Genomic DNA, 24,770 nt, shown 5'->3' with positions numbered 1-24,770 from the left:
TACTGTTCCCTGCTCTAAAAAACTTTTTTTTTTTTGTGCTTTCAGGAAATCAAAAAATCCTCATAATAAGTAGATTGTCTTTATTAGAACACGGGCTGTGGTGGGACAAGTTATTTTGTTGAACAGTTTACTCAAAGGGTTTTATTTCAGTGAACAATGCAGACGATTATGCTGAGCATGTGCATGTAGAGAAGAACAGCATCTGGTTAAAAGCAGTACCAGGGTCTTTTCTGCCTTGCATTCTTAAAATGAGTTTCTTGACTTGCAGCAGTTATAGGTCCGTGGTTAGTCAGCTACTCTGATCATGGGAAAGCCACAACGTTGAAGTGACTGTAGTACAGAGTGGGTGGGATGCACGGGGCGGATCATTCTGCACATGCGTTAATTGCGATAAAAAAAAAAAAAAAAAAAACTTAAAGCATGCCCCCGGTGCGTTTGACAGTTAACATGGGGGCTGAGAAGGTGGTCTAAATAAATGATAGATTGCGCTGAAAAACGATAGCGCTCGTGAAGAAAATTATCAGGAAAATAAAGTATATCCAACCGGGGTCTTAATAATCGTTCCTCACGGAGATTCCTTCTGAGGATCGCAGCCTCTACTTCCACAGGCTCTCGTAGAAAAGGACATGCCATTTCTAACACTTCCTTCTGTCGGAGAGCTGCCTTCAGCCTTATAGACAACAAACTCAGAGTAGGTCTAACCACCTCCCGAGCAGGTTAGGTCCACGGCGTATGTTGCCGCAGCAACCAACTCTCGGTTGCGCTGAACCTGCTACCTGAAACAGGGCTCAGACGCCGTGATGGCAATTTAAAGATGTTTACCATAAAAAATAACAATGTGCATCGAGCCAGGGTTTAGATGTTGCATCTATATTTTATAATTGTTAAGCAGTGTTGCGCAGCGGAAGCGTGCTGGGCCCTTAGCCCAGTGGTCGATGGATCGAAACCATCTTCTGCTATATTCAGACCGTTTCAAAGTTTCAGTCGTAAATTGATTAGCATTCAGAATCAAGATTTCTGTGCTGCAGTACGTGTGGACTACCCCACACGTATTGCCCACTTCAGAAGCTGTGATGGCAATTTAAAGATGTTTACCACAAAAGATAACAATGCGCAAAGAGCCAGGGTTCAGATGTTGACTCGATATTGTGTAATTGTAAAGCAGAGTGGCGCAGCAGAAGCGTGCTGGGCCCATAACCCAGAGGTCGATGGATCGAAACCATCCTCTGCTATAATCAGAACAATGCAATGATTCAGTCTTAAAATGAATAGCATTTAAAATCAGAATCAAGAATCCTGTTCTGCAGTACGTGTGGACTACCCCACACGTATTGCCCACTTCAGAAGCTGTGATGGCAATTTAAAGATGTTTACCACATAAGATAACAATGCGCAAAGAGCCAGGGTTCAGATGTTGACTCGATATTATGTGTTTGTTAAGCAGAGTGGCGCAGCGGAAGCGTGCTGGGCACATAACCCCGAGGTCGATGGATTGAAACCATACTCTGCTATAATCAGACCGTTTCAAAGTATCAGTCGTAAAATTAATAGCATCAAGAATCCTGTGCTGCAGTACGTGTGGACTACCCCACACGTATTGCCCACTTCGGAAGCTGTGATGGCAATTTAAAGATGTTTACTACAAAAGATAACAATGCGCAAAGAGCCAGGGTTCAGATGTTGACTCGATATTGTGTAATTGTAAAGCAGAGTGACGCAGCGGAAGCGTGCTGGGCCCATAACCCAGAGGTCGATGGATCGAAACCATCCTCTGCTAGCAGGATTACCAAATATAGCATCAATCAATCAATGAAATGAATTGCACTTATTTGTTTAGTCTAGCCTCAATAGATAGCATGAAGTGTTCTACTCACAATATTAGAGATAAATAGCAAGCATTTTAAAACAAATATCCGTTACGAAGATGATTGAGCGTGGGATTGGTAGCGAGACTGGGGTTGATTGAAAAATTAAGAACGAGTATACCTACCCTATTCTTTTGTATTTCAGTCCTTGCTAGTGCTTGGTTGGTCGTTCATTTCTTTGGTCTAATCTCATGTTGTAAATACGCGCGTGCCCCAGTGTTCTAATGGATAAAGCACCTACCTCCTAAACCTGGATTTGTGGGTTTGTGTCCCGTCTGGGATGATTTGAAGCAGAGTGGCGTAGCGGAAGCGTGCTGGGCCCATAACCCAGAGGTCGATGGATCGAAACCAACCTCTGCTATAATCAGAACTATTCAATGATTCACTCTTAAAATGAATAGCATTTAAAATCAGAATCAAGAATCCTGTTCTGCAGTACGTGTGGACTACCCAACACGTATTGCCCACATCAGACGCTGTGATGGCAATTTAAAGATGTTTACCATAAAAAATAACAATGTGCATTGAGCCAGGGTTTAGATGTTGCATCTATATTTTATAACTGTTAAGCAGAGTGGCGCAGCGGAAGCGTGCTGGGCCCATAACCCAGAGGTCGATGGATCGAAACCATGCTCTGCTATAATCAGACCGTTTCAAAGTTTCAGTCATAAAATGAATAGCATTCAGAATCAAGAATCCTGTGCTGCAGTACGTGTGGACTACCCCAAACGTATTGCCCACTTCAGAAGCTGTGATGGCAATTTAAAGATGTTTCCCACAAAAGATAACAATGCGCAAAGAGCAAGGGTTCAGATGTTGACTCGATATTGTGTAATTGTAAAGCAGAGTGGCGCAGCGGAAGCGTGCTGGGCCCATAACCCAGAGGTCGATGGATCGAAACCATCCTCTGCTATAATCAGAACTATTCAATGATTCAGTCTTAAAATGAATAGCATTCAGAATCAAGAATCCTGTGCTGAAGTACGTGTGGACTACCCGACATGTATTGCCCACATCAGACGCCGTGATGGCAATTTAATGATGTTTACCATGAAAAATAACAATGTGCATTGAGCCAGGGTTTAGATGTTGCATCTATATATTTGTATCTGTTAAGCAGAGTGGCGCAGCGGAAGCGTGCTGGGCCCATAACCCAGAGGTCGATGGATCGAAACCAATCTCTGCTAGCAGGATTACCTAATATAGCATCAATCAATCAATGAAATGAATTGCAATTCAATTTTTAGTCTAGCCTCAATAGATAGCATGAAGTGTTCTACTCACAATATTAGAGATAAATAGCAAGCATTTTAAAACAAATATCCGTTACGAAGATGATTGAGCGTGGGATTGGTAGCGAGACTGGGGTTGATTGAAAAATTAAGAACGAGTATACCTACCTTATTCTTTTGTATTTCAGTCCTTGCTAGTGCTTGGTTGGTCGTTCATTTCTTTGGTCTAATCTCATGTTGTAAATACGCGTGTGCCCCAGTGTTCTAATGGATAAAGCATCTACCTCCTAAACCTGGATTTGTGGGTTCGTGTCCCGTCTGGCATTATTTGAAGCAGAGTGGCGCAGCGGAAGCGTGCTGGGCCCATAACCCAGAGGTCGATGGATCGAAACCATCCTCTGCTATAATCAGAACTATTCATTGATTCAGTCTTAAAATAAATAGCATTTAAAATCAGAATCAAGAATCCTGTTCTGCAGTACGTGTGGTCTACCCAACACGTATTGCCCACATCAGAGGCCTGTTTCAGGTAGCAGGTTTAACATACTCTGAGTTTAATCCTGCGCTCTGAGTTGGTTGACTCAGGGTTGAAAAGCAACTCTGGGTTTTCGGTTTCAGAACAGGTGATCAGCGTTGGGTTAATCAACTCTGAGTATGTTCACTTTGGGTTGAGGGCGTGCCTGTTGACTATGAAGAGCCATCATCAATGGATCTCTGATAACATGATCAAACATGGACCAAAAGCGTAGATCCACTTACTTTTCCCCCACGGAATTGGAAATTCTAATGAACGTGTATGCCGAGCAGTTACCTATTTTAACAAAAAAAAGCAATACCGCCACGGCAGCGAGAGCGCGAGAGAGCTCGGCAGGAAATAGCTGAACAAGTCAATGCGTGAGTCAAATAAATTAGTAAAATAAAATAAAATAAGAGGAAAGTTTAATATCTTCCACTTATTCTATATGTAAATTGTGTCTGTGTGTGTGCTTGTCAATTTACGCAACCCCGAGTTGCCCCACGAGGACTTGGCAGCAAATGAAGTAGGCCTAGGCTACCAAAATATAGTTTAAAAAGGTAAACTAATGTTTAATTGAAATCAAAGTCAATTGTGCTGTTTTGCCTGCTCTACCTAATTTAACAGCTATGTTCAACATGTATTATATATTTGTATACTATATTTAAGCAGTAAATGTAAGTAGTACATTTCCCAGCCACCCCAACACTGCCAATATTTAATAGGATTTAGATATATTAGAAGGCTACACCTAGGCAAAATGCATTATAAATATATATGTGTCTTCAAAATAGCGCTTATTGAATATAAGGGAAACATTTTCCTCCATGTTAGCATATCGAAAAAATGCAGAGGCCCGGCAGACTGGAGGGGGTCCACCTCTGCAGCCCTCACAGAGGCTGAGGAGATGGCCCTCAGCCAACAGAGTATGCGTCCTGTGGCTGAGGGCATCCCTGGGGGGAGCTCCTCTGATCCCCCCCACCCCCCAGGATAGAAGTGCCTTTACAGTATAAGAGGTTGGTTATTCAAAATAATTTAATATGTACACGCAACCCAGCGCGTTGCAAATTTGATGGGGCAATATTCTGGCTCAAGTAATAATTGCACTGTCTAATCATCTTCTTCCAGTTACTGATGGCGTCATCGCCCTACTTGAACCAGATGCCCTCACCAACCTCCATGCAATTGTAACAATTCAAAAGATACAAAAGGATGCTTTGGAGATCCAAATTTTGGAACATAAGTTATAAGTGGGTGAGGTGCAAACTGGGATACTGTTCCCTGCTCTAAAAAACTTTTTTTTTTTTGTGCTTTCAGGAAATCAAAAAATCCTCATAATAAGTAGATTGTCTTTATTAGAACACGGGCTGTGGTGGGACAAGTTATTTTGTTGAACAGTTTACTCAAAGGGTTTTATTTCAGTGAACAATGCAGACGATTATGCTGAGCATGTGCATGTAGAGAAGAACAGCATCTGGTTAAAAGCAGTACCAGGGTCTTTTCTGCCTTGCATTCTTAAAATGAGTTTCTTGACTTGCAGCAGTTATAGGTCCGTGGTTAGTCAGCTACTCTGATCATGGGAAAGCCACAACGTTGAAGTGACTGTAGTACAGAGCGGGTGGGATGCACGGGGCGGATCATTCTGCACATGCGTTAATTGCGATAAAAAAAATAAAAAAAAAACTTAAAGCATGCCCCCGGTGCGTTTGACAGTTAACATGGGGGCTGAGAAGGTGGTCTAAATAAATGATAGATTGCGCTGAAAAACGATAGCGCTCGTGAAGAAAATTATCAGGAAAATAAAGTATATCCAACCGGGGTCTTAATAATCGTTCCTCACGGAGATTCCTTCTGAGGATCGCAGCCTCTACGTCCACAGGCTCTCGTAGAAAAGGACATGCCATTTCTAACACTTCCTTCTGTCGGAGAGCTGCCTTCAGCCTTATAGACAACAAACTCAGAGTAGGTCTAACCACCTCCCGAGCAGGTTAGGTCCACGGCGTATGTTGCCGCAGCAACCAACTCTCGGTTGCGCTGAACCTGCTACCTGAAACGGAAAACCCAGAGTTTCCACTAACTCAGAGCGAACAAACTCGGGGTTGCCTCAAAACCAGCTACCTGAAACAGGGCTCAGACGCCGTGATGGCAATTTAAAGATGTTTACCATAAAAAATAACAATGTGCATCGAGCCAGGGTTTAGATGTTGCATCTATATTTTATAATTGTTAAGCAGTGTTGCGCAGCGGAAGCGTGCTGGGCCCTTAGCCCAGTGGTCGATGGATCGAAACCATCCTCTGCTATATTCAGACTGTTTCAAAGTTTCAGTCGTAAATTGAATAGCATTCAGAATCAAGAATTCTGTGCTGCAGTATGTGTGGACTACCCCACACGTATTGCCCACTTCAGAAGCTGTGATGGCAATTTAAAGATGTTTACCACAAAAGATAACAATGCGCAAAGAGCCAGGGTTCAGATGTTGACTCGATATTGTGTAATTGTAAAGCAGAGTGACGCAGCGGAAGCGTGCTGGGCCCATAACCCAGAGGTCGATGGATCGAAACCATCCTCTGCTAGCAAGATTACCAAATATAGCATCAATCAATCAATGAAATGAATTGCAATTATTTTTTTAGTCTAGCCTCAATAGATAGCATGAAGTGTTTTACTCACAATATTAGAGATAAATAGCAAGCATTTTAAAACAAATATCCGTTACGAAGATGATTGAGCGTGGGATTGGTAGCGAGACTGGGGTTGATTGAAAAATTAAGAACGAGTATACCTACCCTATTCTTTTGTATTTCAGTCCTTGCTAGTGCTTGGTTGGTCGTTCATTTCTTTGGTCTAATCTCATGTTGTAAATACGCGCGTGCCCCAGTGTTCTAATGGATAAAGCACCTACCTCCTAAACCTGGATTTGTGGGTTTGTGTCCCGTCTGGGATGATTTGAAGCAGAGTGGCGCAGCGGAAGCGTGCTGGGCCCATAACCCAGAGGTCGATGGATCGAAACCAACCTCTGCTATAATCAGAACTATTCAATGATTCACTCTTAAAATGAATAGCATTTAAAATCAGAATCAAGAATCCTGTTCTGCAGTACGTGTGGACTACCCAACACGTATTGCCCACATCAGACGCCGTGATAGCAATTTAAAGATGTTTACCATAAAAAATAACAATGTGCATTGAGCCAGGGTTTAGATGTTGCATCTATATTTTATAACTGTTAAGCAGAGTGGCGCAGCGGAAGTGTGCTGGGCCCATAACCCAGAGGTCGATGGATCAAAACCATCCTCTGCTATCAGGATTACCTAATATAGCATCAATCAATCAATGAATTGCAATTAACTTTTTAGTCTAGCCTCAATAGATAGCATGAAGTGTTCTACTCACAATATTAGAGATTAATAGCAAGCATTTTAAAACAAATATCCGTTACGAAGATGATTGAGCGTGGGATTGGTAGCGAGACTGGGGTTGATTGAAAAATTAAGAACGAGTATACCTACCTTATTCTTTTGTATTTCAGTCCTTGCTAGTGCTTGGTTGGTCGTTCATTTCTTTGGTCTAATCTCATGTTGTAAATACGCGTGTGCCCCAGTGTTCTAATGGATAAAGCACCTACCTCCTAAACCTGGATTTGTGGGTTTGTGTCCCGGCTGGGATTATTTGAAGCAGAGTGGCGGAGCGGAAGCGTGCTGGGCCCATAACCCAGAGGTTGATGGATCGAAACCATCCTCTGCTATAATCAGACCGTTTCAAAGTTTTAGTCGTAAAATGAATAGCATTCAGAATCAAGAATCCTGTGCTGCAGTACGTGTGGACTACCCCACACGTATTGCCCACTTCAGAAGCTGTGATGGCAATTTAAAGATGTTTACCACAAAAGATAACAATGCGCAAAGAGTCAGGGTTCAGATGTTGACTCGATATTGTGTAACTGTAAAGCAGAGTGGCGCAGCGTAAGCGTGCTGGGCCCATAATCCAGAGGTCGATGGATCAAAACCATCCTCTGCAATCAGGATTACCTAATATAGAATCAATCAATGAAAATCTAATTAACATTTTAGTCTAGCCTCAATAGATAGCATGAAGTGTTCTACTCACAATATTAGAGATTAATAGCAAGCATTTTAAAACAAATATCCGTTACGAAGATGATTGAGCGTGGGATTGGTAGCGAGACTGGGGTTGATTGAAAAATTAAGAACGAGTATACCTACCTTATTCTTTTGTATTTCAGTCCTTGCTAGTGCTTGGTTGGTCGTTCATTTATTTGGTCTAATCTCCTGTTGTAAATACGCGTGTGCCCCAGTGTTCTAATGGATAAAGCACCTACCTCCTAAACCTGGATTTGTGGGTTCGTGTCCCGTCTGGGATGATTTGAAGCAGAATGGCGCAGCGGAAGCGTGCTGGGCCCATAATCCAGAGGTCGATGGATCGAAACCATCATCTGCTATAATCAGAACTATTCAATGATTCAGTCTTAAAATGAATAGCAATTAAATTCAGAATCAAGAATCCTGTGCTGCAGTACGTGTGGACTACCCAACACGTATTGCCCACATCAGACACTGCGATGGCAAATTAAAGATGTTTCCTATAAAAAATAACAATGTGCATTGAGCCAGGGTTTAGATGTTGCATCTATATTTCGTAACTATTAAGCAGAGTAGCGCAGCAGAAGCGTGCTGGGCCCATAACCCAGAGGTCGATGGATCGAAACCATCCTCTGCTATAATCAGACCGTTTCAAAGTTTCAGTCGTAAAATGAATAGTATTAAGAATCCTGTGCTGCAGTACGTTTGGACTACCCCACACGTATTGCCCACTTCAGAAGCTGTGATGGCAATTTAAAGATGTTTCCCACAAAAGATAACAATGCGCAAAGAGCCAGGGTTCAGATGTTGACTCGATATTGTGTAATTGTTAAGCAGAGTAGCGCAGCGGATGCGTGCTGGGCCCATAACCCAGAGGTCGATGGATCGAAACCATCCTCTGCTATAATCAGACCGTTTCAAAGTTTCAGGCGTAAGATGAATAGTATTCAGAATCAAGAATCCTGTGCTGCAGTACGTGTGGACTACCCCACACGTATTGCCCACTTCAGAAGCTGTGATGGCAATTTATAGATGTTTACTACAAAAGATAACAATGCCCAAAGAGCCAGGGTTCAGATGTTGACTTGATATTGCGTAATTGTAAAGCAGAGTGGCGCAGCGGAAGAGTGCTGGGCCCATAACCCAGAGGTCGATGGATCGAAAACCTCCTCTGCTAGCAGGAATACCTAATATATATAGTCTAGCCTCAATAGATAGCATGAAGTGTTCTACTCACAATATTAGAGATAAATAGCAAGCATTTTAAAAGAAATATCCTTTACGAAGATGATTGAGCGTGGGATTGGTAGCGAGACTGGGGTTGATTGAAAAATTAAGAACGAGTATACCTACCTTATTCTTTTGTATTTCAGTCCTTGCTAGTCCTTGGTAGGTCGTTCATTTCTTTGGTCTAATCTCATGTTGTAAATACGCGTGTGCCCCGTTCTAATGGATAAAGCACCTACCTCCTTGTCACGATACGCACACGTTGTGTCACTTGTCGTGGTATTTATTAGAAGGTTAACAGATCTTAATACAGAGCTCATTCGAGCGTGTCTTCATAACTGGTTCAACTCATCCACTAGTGACCGGAACTACGTCACTCGGTAATATACTGATACGTCCATACATAATCACATTACATCTCCCCCTTTTAAGACAATAAACTAAAAGTAACCTTTACCTGTATTGAGTCCATCCAGAGAATCCTAAACATACATTCGGATAAACAATACCTACTCTAATTGCAGATTCAGGTAAGCAAACTTTTTCTTATTCAAAATTAAATCTATTTTTACCAAAAGCATTTCCTCTTATATATATTTTTTTCTTTCAACTAAATCAGCCCACTGTTAAGACAGTAACGAAACCTAGAAAAAAAATGGTTAGGCATTAGCAATAAAAACAGTCAAAAATCACTCATTGAGTCTGAACCGGAGAGGTGGTCGGATTTCCCGGCCCCTGGAGGTCAGTCTGGCTGTGTCACCAGACAGAGTAGGCCGTGCCGGTGTCTGTGTAGCCTCTGGTGCAGAGGGCCCTGGTGATGCTCTTTGGCCCCTGGTGACCATACCAGGAAGTGGACTGCTGACGGGACGTGCTGGGCCGGTCCCGGGCTGTAGCTGTGGTTCTGTAGGCCCGGTGGTCTCAGGAACAGCCTCGAGGTGTCTCCTGTTGCGCCGCAACACTGTGCCGTTGTCCATCTTGACCATGTAGGATCTGGGTTGTTCCGCTCTCGCCACCACCTGCGCAGGGGTCTTCCACCCCTTGTCTGTGTCCTGCTTGACACGGACTGCCTGACCTGTCGGCAGCTCTGGGAGACGGAGGGTGGAGTGTCGGCGGTTGTAGAAGTACTCGTAGGATCTTTTGGCATTAGAGTCATTTCCTCTTACTTGTTCAGGGCTTATTGGAGTCTTTTGCAAGTTTTGCTCCAATGTGGGGACTGTGGTGCGAATTTGTCGTCCCAGCATGAGTTGAGCTGGACTAGCTCCCGTTGCAGCAATGGGCGTGGCCAGGTAGCTCATCAGAGCAAGGTACGGGTCTGGCTGTTTCAGCAGTCTTTTAGCAGTCTGGACTGCTCTCTCTGCTGCCCCGTTTGCCTGGGGGTAGTGGGGGCTTGAGGTTGCGTGTGTGAACCCGTACTCTTTGCAAAAGTCAGTGAATTCTGCTGAAGTGAACTGCAGACCGTTGTCGCTGACTCGTTCGAGAGGTACGCCCCATCTGCTGAAGATGGCTTTGAGACGCGTGATGACCTGCAAGCTTGATGTAGAAGGTAAGTGTGCCATTTCGACATACCTGGAATAGTAGTCCACAACCACTAGATACTGCTTCCCTTCCAGCTCGCATAGGTCAGCAGCGATCCTCTGCCAAGGCCCCCCCGGTAGGGCTGTTGTGATGAGAGGCTAATGCCACTGCTTGGGCTTGTGTTCTATGCAGAACTTGCACTGCGACACTGTTGCCTTGATGTCGCCACCAATGCCGGGCCACCAGACGGAGAGCTTGGCTCTTTCGCGGCACTTTGTCAGTCCTTGGTGACCAGCATGAATTTTCTTCAGAATGTCTGCTCTCAGTATTTTAGGAATCACAATTCTGTCGTCATACAGAACTAGTCCCCTCGCTTCAGAGAGGTGATGCCTGGCAGAGTAGAATGCAGAGAAAGAGGGAAAGTTGTGAGTCTTTCGCCAGCCGTTCTGCACGCTGGAGATGACCGCCTGAAGGTCTGGATCAGTCTGCGTTACTCCTCTTATCTCCTCCAACTTCTCTGATGACATGGGCTTGTTTGTCACCACCGCATCGACATACGCCTTGATGTGGCGCTCCGTCTCTGACCCGGCCTGAGTCAGAGGGCTCCTGGACAGCGCATCTGCCACGATCAGCTGTTTTCCTGGAACATGCACAGCTGTAACATTGAACCGCATCATGCGCATTAACAGTCTCTGGCACCGCACCGGCGCTTTGTCCAGGTCGCATGCATTAATCAATGGGACAAGCGGCTTGTGGTCTGTCTGGAGGCAAAAACTGTCTAGCCCCTGTACATAGCGTACAAATCGTTCACACGACCACACCGCTGCCAAGCACTCCTTTTCTATTTGGGAGTAACGTTTCTCTGATTCTGTGAGTGTGCGTGAGCAGAATGCAACAGGTCTCAACTCACCGCTGTACTCCTGAAGTAGTGTGGCGCCCAGGCCGTAGCTGCTGGCGTCAGCGCTGACGACGGTGCGGCGGTTGGAGTCGTAGTAGGCCAGTGTTGGGGCTGATGAGAGCATGTCTTTGGCTTTCTGCATCGCTCTCTCCTGAGGTCACCCCATGCCCACGCACTGTCCTTCTTGAGCAGGTCAGTGACTGGGTGTAGCACAGTTGAGAGGCCTGGCAAGAACCTCCCCAGGTAATTGATCATGCCTAGGACCCGGCGCAGCTCTCCCATGTTATTTGGGCTGGGCATGTCAGTGATTGCGCTCACCTTGCTTTTGTCTGGTTTCATGCCCTCTGCGCTGATTATGTGTCCGAAGTAGCCAATCTCCGACATGTTGAACTGGCACTTGGCTTTGTTCAGTTTCAGTCCAGACTGCCTTATGGTCTGGAGGACTGCATTCAGCCGCCTGTTGTGTTCCTCCTCGTCCGCACCGTAGGCGAGTATGTCGTCCATCACGACCACGACTCCCTCGTGGCCACTGAGCAGCTCTGTCATGAGTCTTTGGAAAATTTCAGGGGCTGACGAGATCCCGAATGGGAGCCTCCTGAAGCAAAACCTGCCCATGGGTGTGATGAAGGTGGTCAGTATTTGGCTATCCGGGTCCAGGAGAATTTGCCAGAAGCCACTAGAAGCATCTAGTGCGGAGAACACCTTTGCCCCGGCTAGCTTGGGAGCAATGTCCTCCAGTGTGGGCAACACGTACAGTTCTCGCTTGAAAGCCTTGTTCAGCCTTTTGAGATCCACACACACTCTGACCTGGTCTTTATTCTTTTTCTCCGCAGGCACCATGGGTGCGCACCAGTCAGTTGGGCCCGTGACATGCTCGATTATGCTCAACTCTAACATGCGCCCCAGCTCCTTCTCGACTTTGGGCAGGAGGGGAAACGGCACCCGGCGCGGCGTTGTGGCAGCATAGGGCTCCGCGCCTGGTTTCAGCACGATTTTGACAGGGTCGCACTGTAGGAGACCTATTTCCCCGAATAGGTCGTCCTTCTCTGTGCTGACTGCATTCAGCCGTTTCACGAGGCCCATGGATTTGGCTACACCTCCCCCCAGTAGATTCTGTGCGAATCGTCCTTTAATCGTCCTTTTAATCCAGAAGCATACTTTTGGCCCTTGTGCAGGCATGTGGCCAGGAATTTGCCTGTGCATTCCACTTCCCCTCCTGGGCTTGTGGCACTGACTGTGGTTCTAGCTAACTGGGGCTTGTCTGGCAGTTTGCTGTATGTTTTCTCAGTCATTACAGTAATGTCTGCCCCCGTGTCAATTTTAAAGTCCACTAGACTATTGTTGATGGGCAGTGTGACACGCCAATCGTCACTGAAATCTGGCTGTTCAACTACTCTATGGGCCTGATTTGTCACAGCTCCGATAAAGAAAGCTTGATCATCATCATCATCATTAGGGATCGACCGATATATCGGTCGGCCGATATTATCGGCCGATATTCGCGTTTTTTACGTGTATCGGTATCGGCCGATATGCGGCCGATTTTCGCCGATTTTTATTTTATTTTTTTTTTTTTACTTTTTTTTTTTACTCACCTGTTTTTACTATTTGTTAAATATAGTTTTTTATATTGAAGTTCAATAAATGTTCCTTTTTTTTAATTGAGACTTGTAACATTTGTTATCAGTGTAATTTTTATGATTGAGGGAACAAAAAAAAAAAAAAAAAAAAAGTAGTATCGGCTCTAAATATCGGTATCGGCGTATCGGCTAAGGCTGATGAAAAAATATCGGTATCGTATCGGCCCTAAAAAATCTGTATCGGTCGATCCCTAATCATCATCATATTCGTGTGTCACAGCCATTAATTGTTTAGTAATTTTGCTTTTGCACAACAGTTCAAAGTGTCCCAGCTTACCGCATCGCCGCCAGTTCTTGTCGCGTGCAGGGCAACGTTCCTCACGTGTGTGTGTTGTGCCACACCGTGGGCATCCATTTTGTTTGCTGGACTCCTCACGTTCCGGAAAGTTTCGCCCATATCGCTGCCGCATGTCTTTGCCGCGGTTCCAACCTGCCTGTCCCCTTTGTCCCACAGCATTCACTGAGCACTCTGCCCGCTCCACGCTCTGCTTCTTGATCTGCTCGCTCTGTCGGGCTAGGAGGATAGCCCTCTTTAGCGTAAGATCAGCCTCAAGTTGCAACTTTTGTAAGACCTCGCTATCTAGAATGCCAATAACGAGTCGGTCCCTAATTTGTTCATCCTTTGTTATGCCGAACTCACAGTATTGAGCAAGCTCATACAGGCTTCTCACAAAAGATTCTACAGTTTCTCCCTCCTTCTGCACACGCTTGTGGAAGCATGCTCGGTCATGGATCACGTTGCGTCTAGGCACGAAGTGATCATCAAACCTAGCTATAACTATCTCGTAGTTAAGTTCAGGGTTATCATTGTCGTCGTCCTCCGTATACACAAACGATTCATAAGTTGGCTCTGCGTCTTTCTCCATCGAGTAGAGAAGAGAGTTGACTTGTACCTCACAGCTCTCTTTGTTGAGCTTGGAAGCTGCACGAAACCTGTCGAATCGGCGCCTCCATGTCGGCCATCCCCTGGCCGGGTAAAGTCAAACTGTTCTGGCAGTCCAAACTTTGCCATCTCCGTTCTTTCGGCGTTCAGTTCGTCACTTCTGACACCATGTCACGATACGCACACGTTGTGTCACTTGTCGTGGTATTTATTAGAAGGTTAACAGATCTTAATACAGAGCTCATTCGAGCGTGTCTTCATAACTGGTTCAACTCATCCACTAGTGACCGGAACTACGTCACTCCGTAATATACTGATACGTCCATACATAATCACATTACATCTCCCCCTTTTAAGACAATAAACTAAAAGTAACCTTTACCTGTATTGAGTCCATCCAGAGAATCCTAAACATACATTCGGATAAACAATACCTACTCTAATTGCAGATTCAGGTAAGCAAACTTTTTCTTATTCAAAATTAAATCTATTTTTACCAAAAGCATTTCCTCTTATATATATTTTTTTCTTTCAACTAAATCAGCCCACTGTTAAGACAGTAACGAAACCTAGAAAAAAAATGGTTAGGCATTAGCAATAAAAACAGTCAAAAATCACTCATTGAGTCTGAACCGGAGAGGTGGTCGGATTTCCCGAGCGTGTCTTCATAACTGGTTCAACTCATCCACTAGTGACCGGAACTACGTCACTCCGTAATATACTGATACGTCCATACATTATCACATTACACTCCTAAACCTGGATTTGTGGGTTCGTGTCCCTTCTGGGATGATTTAAAGCAGAGTGGCGCAGCGGAAGCGTGCTGGGCCCATAACCCAGAGGTTGATGGTTCGATACCATTCTCTGCTATAATCAGACCATTTCAAAGTTTCAGTCGTAAAATGAATAGTATTCAGAATCAACAATCCTGTGCTGCAGTACGTGTGGACTACCCCACACGTATTGCCCACTTCAGAAGCTGTGATGGCAAATTAAAGATGGTTACCACGAAAGATAACAATGCGCAAAGAGCCAGGGTTCAGATGTTGACTCGATATTGTGTATTTGTTAAGCAGAGTGGCGCAGCGGAAGCGTGCTGGGCCCATAACCCGGACGTCGATGGATCGACACCATCCTCTGCTAGCAGGATTACCTAATATAGCAACAATCAATGAAATGAATTGCAATTACATTCTTAGTCTAGCCTCAATAGATAGCATGAAGTGTTCTACTCACAATATTAGAGATAAATAGCAGGCAATTTAAACCAAATATCCGTTACGAAGATGATTGAGCGTGGGATTGGTAGCGAGACTGGGGTTGATTGAAAAATTAAGAACGAGTATACCTACCTTATTCTTTTGTATTTCAGTCCTTGCTAGTGCTTGGTTGGTGGTTCATTTCTTTGGTCTAATCTCATGTTGTAAATACGCGTGTGCCCCAGTGTTCTAATGGATAAAGCACCTACCTCCTAAACCTGGATTTGTGGATTTGTGTCCCGTCTGGGATGATTTAGAGCAGAGTGGCGCAGCGGAAACGTGCTGGGCCCATAACCCAGAGGTCGATGGATCGAAACCATCCTCTGCTATAATCAGAACTATTCAGTGATTCAGTCTTAAAATGAATAGCATTTAAAATCAGAATCAAGAATCCTGTGCTGCAGTACGTGTGGACTACCCAACACGTATTGCCCACATCAGACGCCGTGATGGCAATTTAAAGATGTTTACCATAAAAAATAACAATGCGCATTGAGCCAGGGTTTAGATGTTGCATCTATATTTTGTAACTGTTAAGCAGAGTGGCGCAGCGGAAGCGTGCTGGGCCCATAACCCAGAGGTCGATGGATCGAAACCATCCTCTTCTATAATCAGACCGTTTCAACGTTTTAGTCGTAAAATGAATAGTATTCAGAATCCTGTGCTGCAGTACGTGTGGACTGCCCCACACGTATTGCCCACTTCAGAAGCTGTGATGGCAATTTAAAGATGTTTCCCACAAAAGATAACAATGCGCAAAGAGCCAGGGTTCAGATGTTGACTCGATATTGTGTATTTGTTAAGCAGAGTGGCACAGCGGAAGCGTGCTGGGCCCATAACCCAGAGGTCGATGGATTGAAACCATCCTCTGCTCGCAGGATTACCTAATATAGCATCAATGAATTACAATTAAATCAATAGTCTAGCCTCAATAGATAGCATGAAGTGTTCTACTTACAATATTAGTGATAAATAGCAAGAATTTTAAAACAAATATCCGTTACGAAGATGATTGAGCGTGGGATTGGTAGCGAGACTGGGGTTGATTGAAAAATTAAGAACGAGTATACCTACCTTATTCTTTTGTATTTCAGTCATTGCTAGTGCTTGGTTGGTCGTTCATTTCTTTGGTCTAATCTCATGTTGTAAATACGCGTGTGCCTCAGTGTTCTAATGGATAAAGCACCTACCTCCTAAACCTGGATTTGTGGGTTCGTGTCCCGTCTGGGTTGATTTGAAGCAGAGTGGCCAAGCGGAAGCGTGCTGGGCCCATAACCCAGAGGTCGTTGGATCGAAACCATCCTCTGCTATAATCAGAACTATTCAATGATTCAGTCTTAAAATGAATAGCATTTAACATCAGAATCAAGAATCCTGTGCTGCAGTACGTGTGGACTACCCAACACGTATTGCCCACATCAGACGCCGTGATTGCAATTTAAAGATGTTTACCATAAAATATAACAATGTGCATTGAGCCAGGGTTTAGATGTTGCATCTATATTTTGTGACTGTTAAGCAGAGTGGCGCAGCGGAAGCGTGCTGGGCCCATAACCCAGAGGTCGTTGGATCGAAACCATCCTCTGCTATAATCAGAACTATTCAATGATTCAGTCTTAAAATGAATAGCATTTAACATCAGAATCAAGAATCCTGTGCTGCAGTACGTGTGGACTACCCAACACGTATTGCCCACATCAGACGCCGTGATTGCAATTTAAAGATGTTTACCATAAAATATAACAATGTGCATTGAGCCAGGGTTTAGATGTTGCATCTATATTTTGTGACTGTTAAGCAGAGTGGCGCAGCGGAAGCGTGCTGGGCCCATAACCCAGAGGTCGTTGGATCGAAACCATCCTCTGCTATAATCAGACTGTTTCAAAGTTTCAGTCGTAAAATGAATAGTATTCAGAATCAAGTATCCTGTGCTGCAGTACGTGTGGACTACCCCACACGTATTGCCCACTTCAGAAGCTGTGATGGCAATTTAATGATGTTTACCATAAAAAGATAACAATGCGCAAAGAGCCAGGGTTCAGATGTTGACTCGATATTGTGTATTGGTTAAGCAGAGTAGCGCAGCGGTAGCGTGCTGGGCCCATAACCCAGAGGGCGATGGATCGAAACCATTCTCTGCTAGCAGGACCACCTAAAATAGCATCAATCAATGAAATGAATTGCAATTATATTTTTAGTCTAGCCTCAATAGATAGCATGAAGTGTTCTACTCACAATATTAGAGATACATAGCAAGCATTTTAAAACAAATATCCGTTACGAAGATGATTGAGCGTGGGATTGGTAGCGAGACTGGGGTTAATTAAGGACGAGTATACCTACCTTATTCTTTTGTATTTCAGTCCTTGCTAGTGCTTGGTTGGTCGTTCATTTCTTTGGTCTAATCTCATGTTGTAAATACGCGTGTGCCCCAGTGTTCTAATGGATAAAGCACCTACCTCCTAAGTCTGGATTTGTGGGTTTGTGTCCCGTCTGGGATGATTTGAAGCAGAGTAGCGCAGCGGAAGCGTGCTGGGCCCATAACCCAGAGGTCGATGGATCGAAACCATCCTCTGCTAAAATCAGAACTATGCAATGATTCAGTCTTAAAATGAATAGCATTTAAAATCAGAATCAAGAATCCTGTGCTGCAGTACGTGTGGACTACCCAACACGTATTGTCCACATCAGACGCCGTGATGGCAATTTAAAGTTGTTTACCATACCGACGCTTGAGATGGCGGACGGCAGTGAGTGAGACGTGTGGGTCCGACTCTCTTGGGGAGAAAGAATGATTTTATACCCCTAATCAACTCGTTGCTAACTGCAAATACGTTCTCTTTATATGTCGATGTTGATTTATTATGCTATCTGCCGTTTGGGACTTCTAGGCAGGCTTGCGTGAGTTAACCCAAACAAACAAACAAACTGCGTGAGTTAACCCAAACAAACAAGGAAACAATTCCAAACTCCTGTGTATGTCTCCTAAGACCCGAGCCACACCAGTGATGGAGAAAATTCAGGCAACGCTGGACACGCTGGTGGCATCGAACGCCAATCTTACCAGTAAAATGGATAAACTAGACGCTCTTTCCAAGAAAATGGACAAACTAAACACTTCAGTGAATTCTATCGGTGCGCGGCTGGAGTCAACCGAGGCCAACTTGCTTTTGCAAACCAACAAGGTGGCAGCTCAAGAGTTGGTCATTAAAGCCCTGGATCATAAACTTGAAGAAGCGTTGAACGCAATTGACAACCTTGAAAATCAATCCAGGCGAAGGAATCTCCGTTTGCTGTACCTGCCAGAGAAGAGCGAGGCAGGCTACAACATGGAGACCTACCTGGCTAAGACCCTCTCCGCTCTCCTATCCATTCCACTGAAAGAGCATGACATCGAATTTGCCCATAGGCTTGGTCCATTGGTCGAGCAATCCAGACCCCGCACGGTGATATTCAAGCTTCACCATCTACAAAAGAAGATCTCCATTATGGAGGCAGTGAAATCCACCCTGTTTGAGCTCAAGGCCCTTCCCGGCGTGAAGCTACGGATTACTGAGGATATGTCGGTACGTCGGAGGAAACTTCGGGACCAATACTGGCCGCTGCGCGAGCAGCTCCATGGCAAAAAGGTAATGACCAGAGTCCGGGACCCAGGCACCCTCCTTGTCTGGATTGGCAATGAACAGTTGAAGTTCGGGAGCTTAGAGGCGGCCACGACCGCTCTGAAAGTTCAATTTCCCGACCTGAAATAGACTAGAGCCAGCGCTATTACATGCCTTTTGGGGAAATAAGAGTAGGCCTAAGTTACGAGTAGTACTGCTCCCCCATTATCTTTTGGTTTTTCTGTCCAGCCTATTTCTATTTTTTCCCTTATTCACTTCGTGGACTGGCCATTTGGGACTTCAAAATATTCTAAATGTTTATTGCTGTACAAGTCTGTACTTAAAATATTGCTAAAAAAAAAAAAAAAAAACAATGTCGATTGCACAGCCTTGTGGAAGTGAGTTGCATGCCAGACGTTGTTTTTTGTTGTTGTTTTGCCTCCTTTTTTGGTTGGTTGGTTTGCTTGATTGTTTTGTCCTGGCTTTTGTTTTGTTGGAGGCTATAGGCCTGTATACGGTTATACGGTTCTCTGTATATTGACCATTGACTGCTGAAAGTCCAATGTCATTATTTGTTTATTTATTTATCTTCATTCATTCTTTCTCCCCCTTGGAGTTTTCCTATAGGGACCCGCCTTCTAGTGTTAGGTGGGTGGGTTATGATAGGCTTACATGGTTGCATCTGGCAATATCCATGTATCGGTACTGTTTTGTCTTGTCTTGTGGGAGTGTGTGTGTGTGTGGGGGGGGGGGATTCACTTGCTGCTGTGTTCCGTGTATGTGTGTGTGTGTGTTGGTATTATGTGTGTGCGCGCGTCTTTGGCTGCGTGTGTGTGTGTGTGTGTGTGTGTGTGTGTGGGGGGGGGGGGGGGGGGGGGATACAGGTCTTGCTCTGCCTGCTATTTTTCTGTTATTTACAGCTCATATCTTATCTTATGTACCACCACCTGAATGACTAAATTAACCGTGATTTCTCTTAACGCACGTGGCCTTAATTTGCCCCATAAACGCACAAGTTTTCTGGATGTACTAAGAAGAGAGAGAGTGGACATAGCCTTGGTCAGCGAATCCCACTTGCTTCAGAAAGATGTCCATAAGCTACAAAATAAACATTGCGTTGTAAAGACAAATGCTTCAGCCCTCAATAAAACAAAAGGCGTAGTAATTGTGGTCCGCCGTAACTTTCAGGTCACCAATTTAGGTGTTGGGGGCGACTCAGATGGTAGAATCACTTTTATGAAAACCATCATAGAAAACAAGAAAATTGCATTTTTATCTATTTACGCACCTAACAGCTTTGATCCTGATTTCTATGTACGTTTGTCCAATATCATGCATGACCTGTCTGATTACCGATTATTTATTGGGGCAGACTTTAATGCGGTTTGGGACCACTCTGTGGACAGGACGGCTGTGGTAGAGGGCAGTGATCAGAGATCAGCGTCGGTTGCATTGAGGAAATGGGCTCAGGAATTTTCAGTAATAGATAAATGGCGCGTTACCAATCACAATAAACAAGACTTCTCGTTTTTTTCCGCAAGACATCATTCATTTTCCAGAATAGACTTCATTTTTGTATCGAAGGATCTCCTCGAAAAGGTAAGCACGGACATGATCCCCCTGGCCTTCTCAGATCACAAGGCTGTCATCTGTAGGGCTAACCTTTCCGTATCTCGTGACCGCGCCCCACGCTGGCGCTTCAATACCTCTTTGCTGCGCAATGAGAGCTTTTTGGTGCAACTTGAATCTGGCCTAGCAGAATTCATATCTTTTAACTTGCATTCAGTAGAGGACACTCGTATCCTATGGGATTCTGTAAAAGGCTATATTAGAAGTAACTGCATATCGTTTTCCTCTATTTTAAACAAAACGCGTCAACGCAGGATTCTTGAGCTGGAGGGTGATCTCGGGCAACTAGAAGGTACTATGCACAACAACGTAACTCCTGACTCAATCACCCAACGTAATAAAATAAAAGAGGAGCTGAATTCCCGACAGCACACTGAATTGCTTATCCATCGTACGCGCCAGCACCATTACTTTGAGGGGGCCCGCCCCAGCCAGTCACTTGCCTTAAGCCTTCGTGCCAGTGAAAACTTTGCGCACATACCCGCCATTAAAACACCAGCTGGCGCTCTAGTAACGGACCCCAAATTAATTAATGAGACATTCCGCTCCTTTTATTCCAACTTGTATAGTTCTGAAGTTCCTCATGACTCTTCTAAATTTGATTTATTTTTCAAGAATTTAAATCTTACTAAATTGCTGCCCCATGAGGCTACGTCTCTGGACAAACCATTTACCCTACTCGAATTGGAGAGGGCTTTACGCAGTCTTAATAAAGGCAAATCGGCGGGTTTTGACGGAATTCCTCCAGAACTATATTTACAGTGTTGGTCTCAACTTGGCCCTCTATTGCTGAACATGATCAATCATGCCATTTCAAGTGGTTCCTTTTCAAGAGATGTTAACACCGCTACAATCACCTTACTCCATAAAAAAGGGAAAGACCCAAATGAATGTGCAAATTATCGTCCTATATCGCTCTTGAATGCTGACGTTAAACTTTTTGCTAAAGTGCTTGCACTAAGGCTTGAACCCCTTATGAATAAGCTCATTCACCCTGACCAAACTGGCTTCGTAAAATCTCGCTTATCCTCTGATAATGTTCGCAGACTTTTGCACATTGTCGAAGCTTCAGCTGAGGTCCAAACGCCCTGTGCTGTATTATCTCTGGACGCAGAAAAAGCTTTTGATCGCCTTGAATGGCACTATTTATGGGCTGTCCTTCAGCATATGGGATTTGGTATCCATTTCATCAACATGATTAAAACGCTCTACGCCTCCCCTTCAGCCATGGTAATGACTGGCAATATCTGTTCTTCGTTGTTTCCAGTGGGCCGCAGCTCTAGACAAGGCTGCGTTCTTTCTCCACTTTTATTCATTTTATCTTTGGAACCTCTGGCCCAGACGGTGCGTCAGTCAACCCATACTCCTGTTATTGTCCATGGAACAGATCATTTCATCTCTCTTTATTGTGATGATATTTTGCTTTATCTTGGTGATGCAATTAAATCTACACCACATATTTTGTCTATATTTGATAAATTCGGGAGTATCTCTGGCTACAAAATAAACTGGTCTAAGTCAGCTCTCCTTCCTCTAAACGACACTATGAGGCATGCTTCCTTACCAAACATTATTCCAGTAGTTGACAATTTTAAATACCTAGGTCTATCGATTTTTCCTTCATTACAAACTACAGTCTCTGTTAATTATAACTCGACTCTCCGGCAGGTGGAATCCGATTTGGAGCGTTGGTCGTCCATTCCTAATTCATTTCGAGCAAGAGCTTCTATCGTAAAGATGAACATCCTACCGCGAGTCAACTTCTGTAGTTCAATGCTTCCCTTAGCTCCCCCAGTTGGTCACTGGGATAAACTACATACATTTGTTTCCAGGTATGTCTGGAAAGGGAAACGCCCACGGATTAAAATGTCTATTTTGCAGAGGCACAAACTCTCAGGTGGCCTTGGACTTCCAAATTTCCAGTTTTATTTTTGGTCCTCAACCCTTCGTTCTCTTCATACCTGGTTAGATCCAGAGGCTCAGGTAGCCTGGCGTTCATTAGAGGAACATCTAGTAATACCACATAGGCTTCAGGATGTTATTTACTCAAACATCCCTCTCAAAATGTGTAAATCCAAATTTGGCTCTTTAATCTCACATCTTGTTGCCATATGGAGAACTGTGGAATCACACTCTAGCAATCACTTTAAATTCCATCCTCACCTTCCTTTATTTAATAATTTCGCCCTTTGCTTGGGTGGTCACCCGATGTCCTTCCCTCAGTGGAGGGATAAAGGGATTAGTACCCTTTCCGACATTATGTCAGATAATGCGCTCAGATCTTTTCAGGACTTGAAATCGCATTACAATTTACCCGGCACCTCCTTTTTCTTCTACCTACAACTCCGCAGCGCCTTACGGGCATACGGAGTCCCCTGGGGTGAAAACATGGTGCCTCATCCAATTCATAAAATATGTGGCAGTTCATCTACCAAAGGCTTGGTCTCTGCTCTATACACATTTAGGTCCAAACATGCAGAAAAACCTTTGCAAGTGGATAGTCGCTGGAGCCATGATCTCTCAATTGCACCTTCTTCAATCAATTGGTCCATAGTCTGGTCAAAGCTTGACCTATCTTCGCGTAATCCCAACCATCAGATGATTCACTACAATTTCATACACAGACTCTACTGCACTCCTCATAAATTATTCTTGATGAAATTAAATCCATCTCCTAACTGCCAGCTATGCTCTCTAGGTACTATAGGTACCTTTGTTCACATGGTTTGGGAGTGCCCTGGGGTGAGCGACTTTTGGAGTATGGTATCCAATAGGATGTCTATAGTACTTGGGCGTACCATCCCCTGCTCCCCAACTATCTTATTGCTGAGTGATTTTACGGGTCTAGATCTTTCTCTGATGCACCAACGCTGGTTTTTGGTAGGCCTTACTGCTGCTAAAAAGCTTGTAGCACCGAGATGGAAAGCTCCTCATGACCTGTCCTACCAACATTGGGTGAACACAGTCATAGATCTGGCTAAATTAGAGAGATCTGTGGCCAGCATGCATGGCGCCCAAGCTAGAAATATTAACTTATGGTCCACCTTTATTAACAGTATGTTGGGAGGGTAGTCATGGCTTACTGTATCTACGCCTTACTCACTGCTTTTTCATCCTTTTCCTTTTCTTTTTGTTTCTTTATCTATTTCACATGTTAGTATTAGGCCTATTGAACAAATTTGCTGAGTTTCGCAAATTATTGATTCTGTCTTTGTGGGAGGCATGTCTTTATGGGCCCATAACCCAGAGGTCGATGGATCGAAACCACCCTCTGCTAGCAGGATTACCTAATATAGCATCAATCAATCAATGAAATGATTTGCAATTCAATTTTAAGTCTAGCCTCAATAGATAGCATGAAGTGTTCTACTCACAATATTAGAGATAAATAGCAAGCATTTTAAAACAAATATCCGTTACGAAGATGATTGAGCGTGGGATTGGTAGCGAGACTGGGGTTGATTGAAAAATTAAGAATGAGTATACCTACCTTATTCTTTTGTATTTCAGTCCTTGCTAGTGCTTGGTTGGTCGTTAATTTCTTTGGTCTAATCTCATGTTGTAAATACGCGTGTGCCCCAGTGTTCTAATGGATAAAGCACCCACCTCCTAAACCTGGATTTGTGGGTTTGTGTCCCGTCTGGGATGATTTAAAGCAGAGTGGCGCAGCGGAAGCGTGCTGGGCCCATAACCCAGAGGTCGATGGATCGAAACCATCCTCTGCTATAATAAGAACTATTCAATGATTCAGTCTTAAAATGAATAGCATTTAAAATCAGAATCAAGAATCCTGTGCTGTAGTACGTGTGGACTACCCAACACGTGTTGCCCATATCAGACGCTGTGATGGCAATTTAAAGATGTTTACCATAAAAAATAACAATGCGCATTGAGCCAGGGTTTAGATGTTGCATCTATATTTTGTAACTGTTAAGCAGAGTGGCGCAGCGGAAGGGTGCTGGGCCCATAACCCAGAGGTCGATGGATCGAAACCATCCTCTGCTATAATCAGACCATTTCAACGTTTTAGTCGTAAAATGAATAGTATTTAGAATCCTGTGCTGCAGTACGTGTGGACTACCCCACACGTATTGCCCACTTCAGAAGCTGTGATGGCAATTTAAAGATGTTTCCCACAAAAGATAACAATGCGCAAAGAGCCAGGGTTCAGATGTTGACTCGATAATGTGTATTTGTTAAGCAGAGTGGCACAGCGGAAGCGTGCTGGGCCCATAACCCAGAGGTCGATGGATCGAAACCATCCTCTGCTAGCAGGATTACCTAATATAGCATCAATCAATCAATGAAATGAATTGCAATTAAATTATTAGTCTGGCCTCAATAGATAGCATGAAGGGTTCTACTTACAATATTAGTGATAAATAGCAAGAATTTTAAAACAAAT

General features: G+C 44.1%; 4 non-coding genes across 4 annotated transcripts; all 4 read left to right on the top strand.

Moving 5' to 3' along the window:
• Positions 1-2,706: 2,706 nt before the first annotated feature.
• On the top strand, positions 2,707-2,778 carry trnam-cau (transfer RNA methionine (anticodon CAU)). Its single transcript has one exon. It is a non-coding gene; the product is annotated as a tRNA-Met (tRNA).
• Positions 2,779-3,429: 651 nt separating this feature from the next.
• trnam-cau (transfer RNA methionine (anticodon CAU)) lies at positions 3,430-3,501 on the top strand. Its single transcript has one exon. It is a non-coding gene; the product is annotated as a tRNA-Met (tRNA).
• Positions 3,502-17,641: 14,140 nt separating this feature from the next.
• trnam-cau (transfer RNA methionine (anticodon CAU)) lies at positions 17,642-17,713 on the top strand. Its single transcript has one exon. It is a non-coding gene; the product is annotated as a tRNA-Met (tRNA).
• Positions 17,714-24,019: 6,306 nt separating this feature from the next.
• Positions 24,020-24,091, top strand: trnam-cau (transfer RNA methionine (anticodon CAU)). The gene has a single exon. It is a non-coding gene; the product is annotated as a tRNA-Met (tRNA).
• The last annotated feature ends 679 nt before the right edge of the window (positions 24,092-24,770 follow it).

This window comes from Gadus morhua, chromosome 6 (genome assembly GCF_902167405.1).
Source record: "Gadus morhua chromosome 6, gadMor3.0, whole genome shotgun sequence".
In the NCBI taxonomy this organism is placed as follows: Eukaryota; Metazoa; Chordata; class Actinopteri; order Gadiformes; family Gadidae; genus Gadus; species Gadus morhua.
The sequence above is the reverse complement of the archived record's forward strand: the minus strand, read 5'-3'. Positions and strand labels throughout refer to the sequence as shown.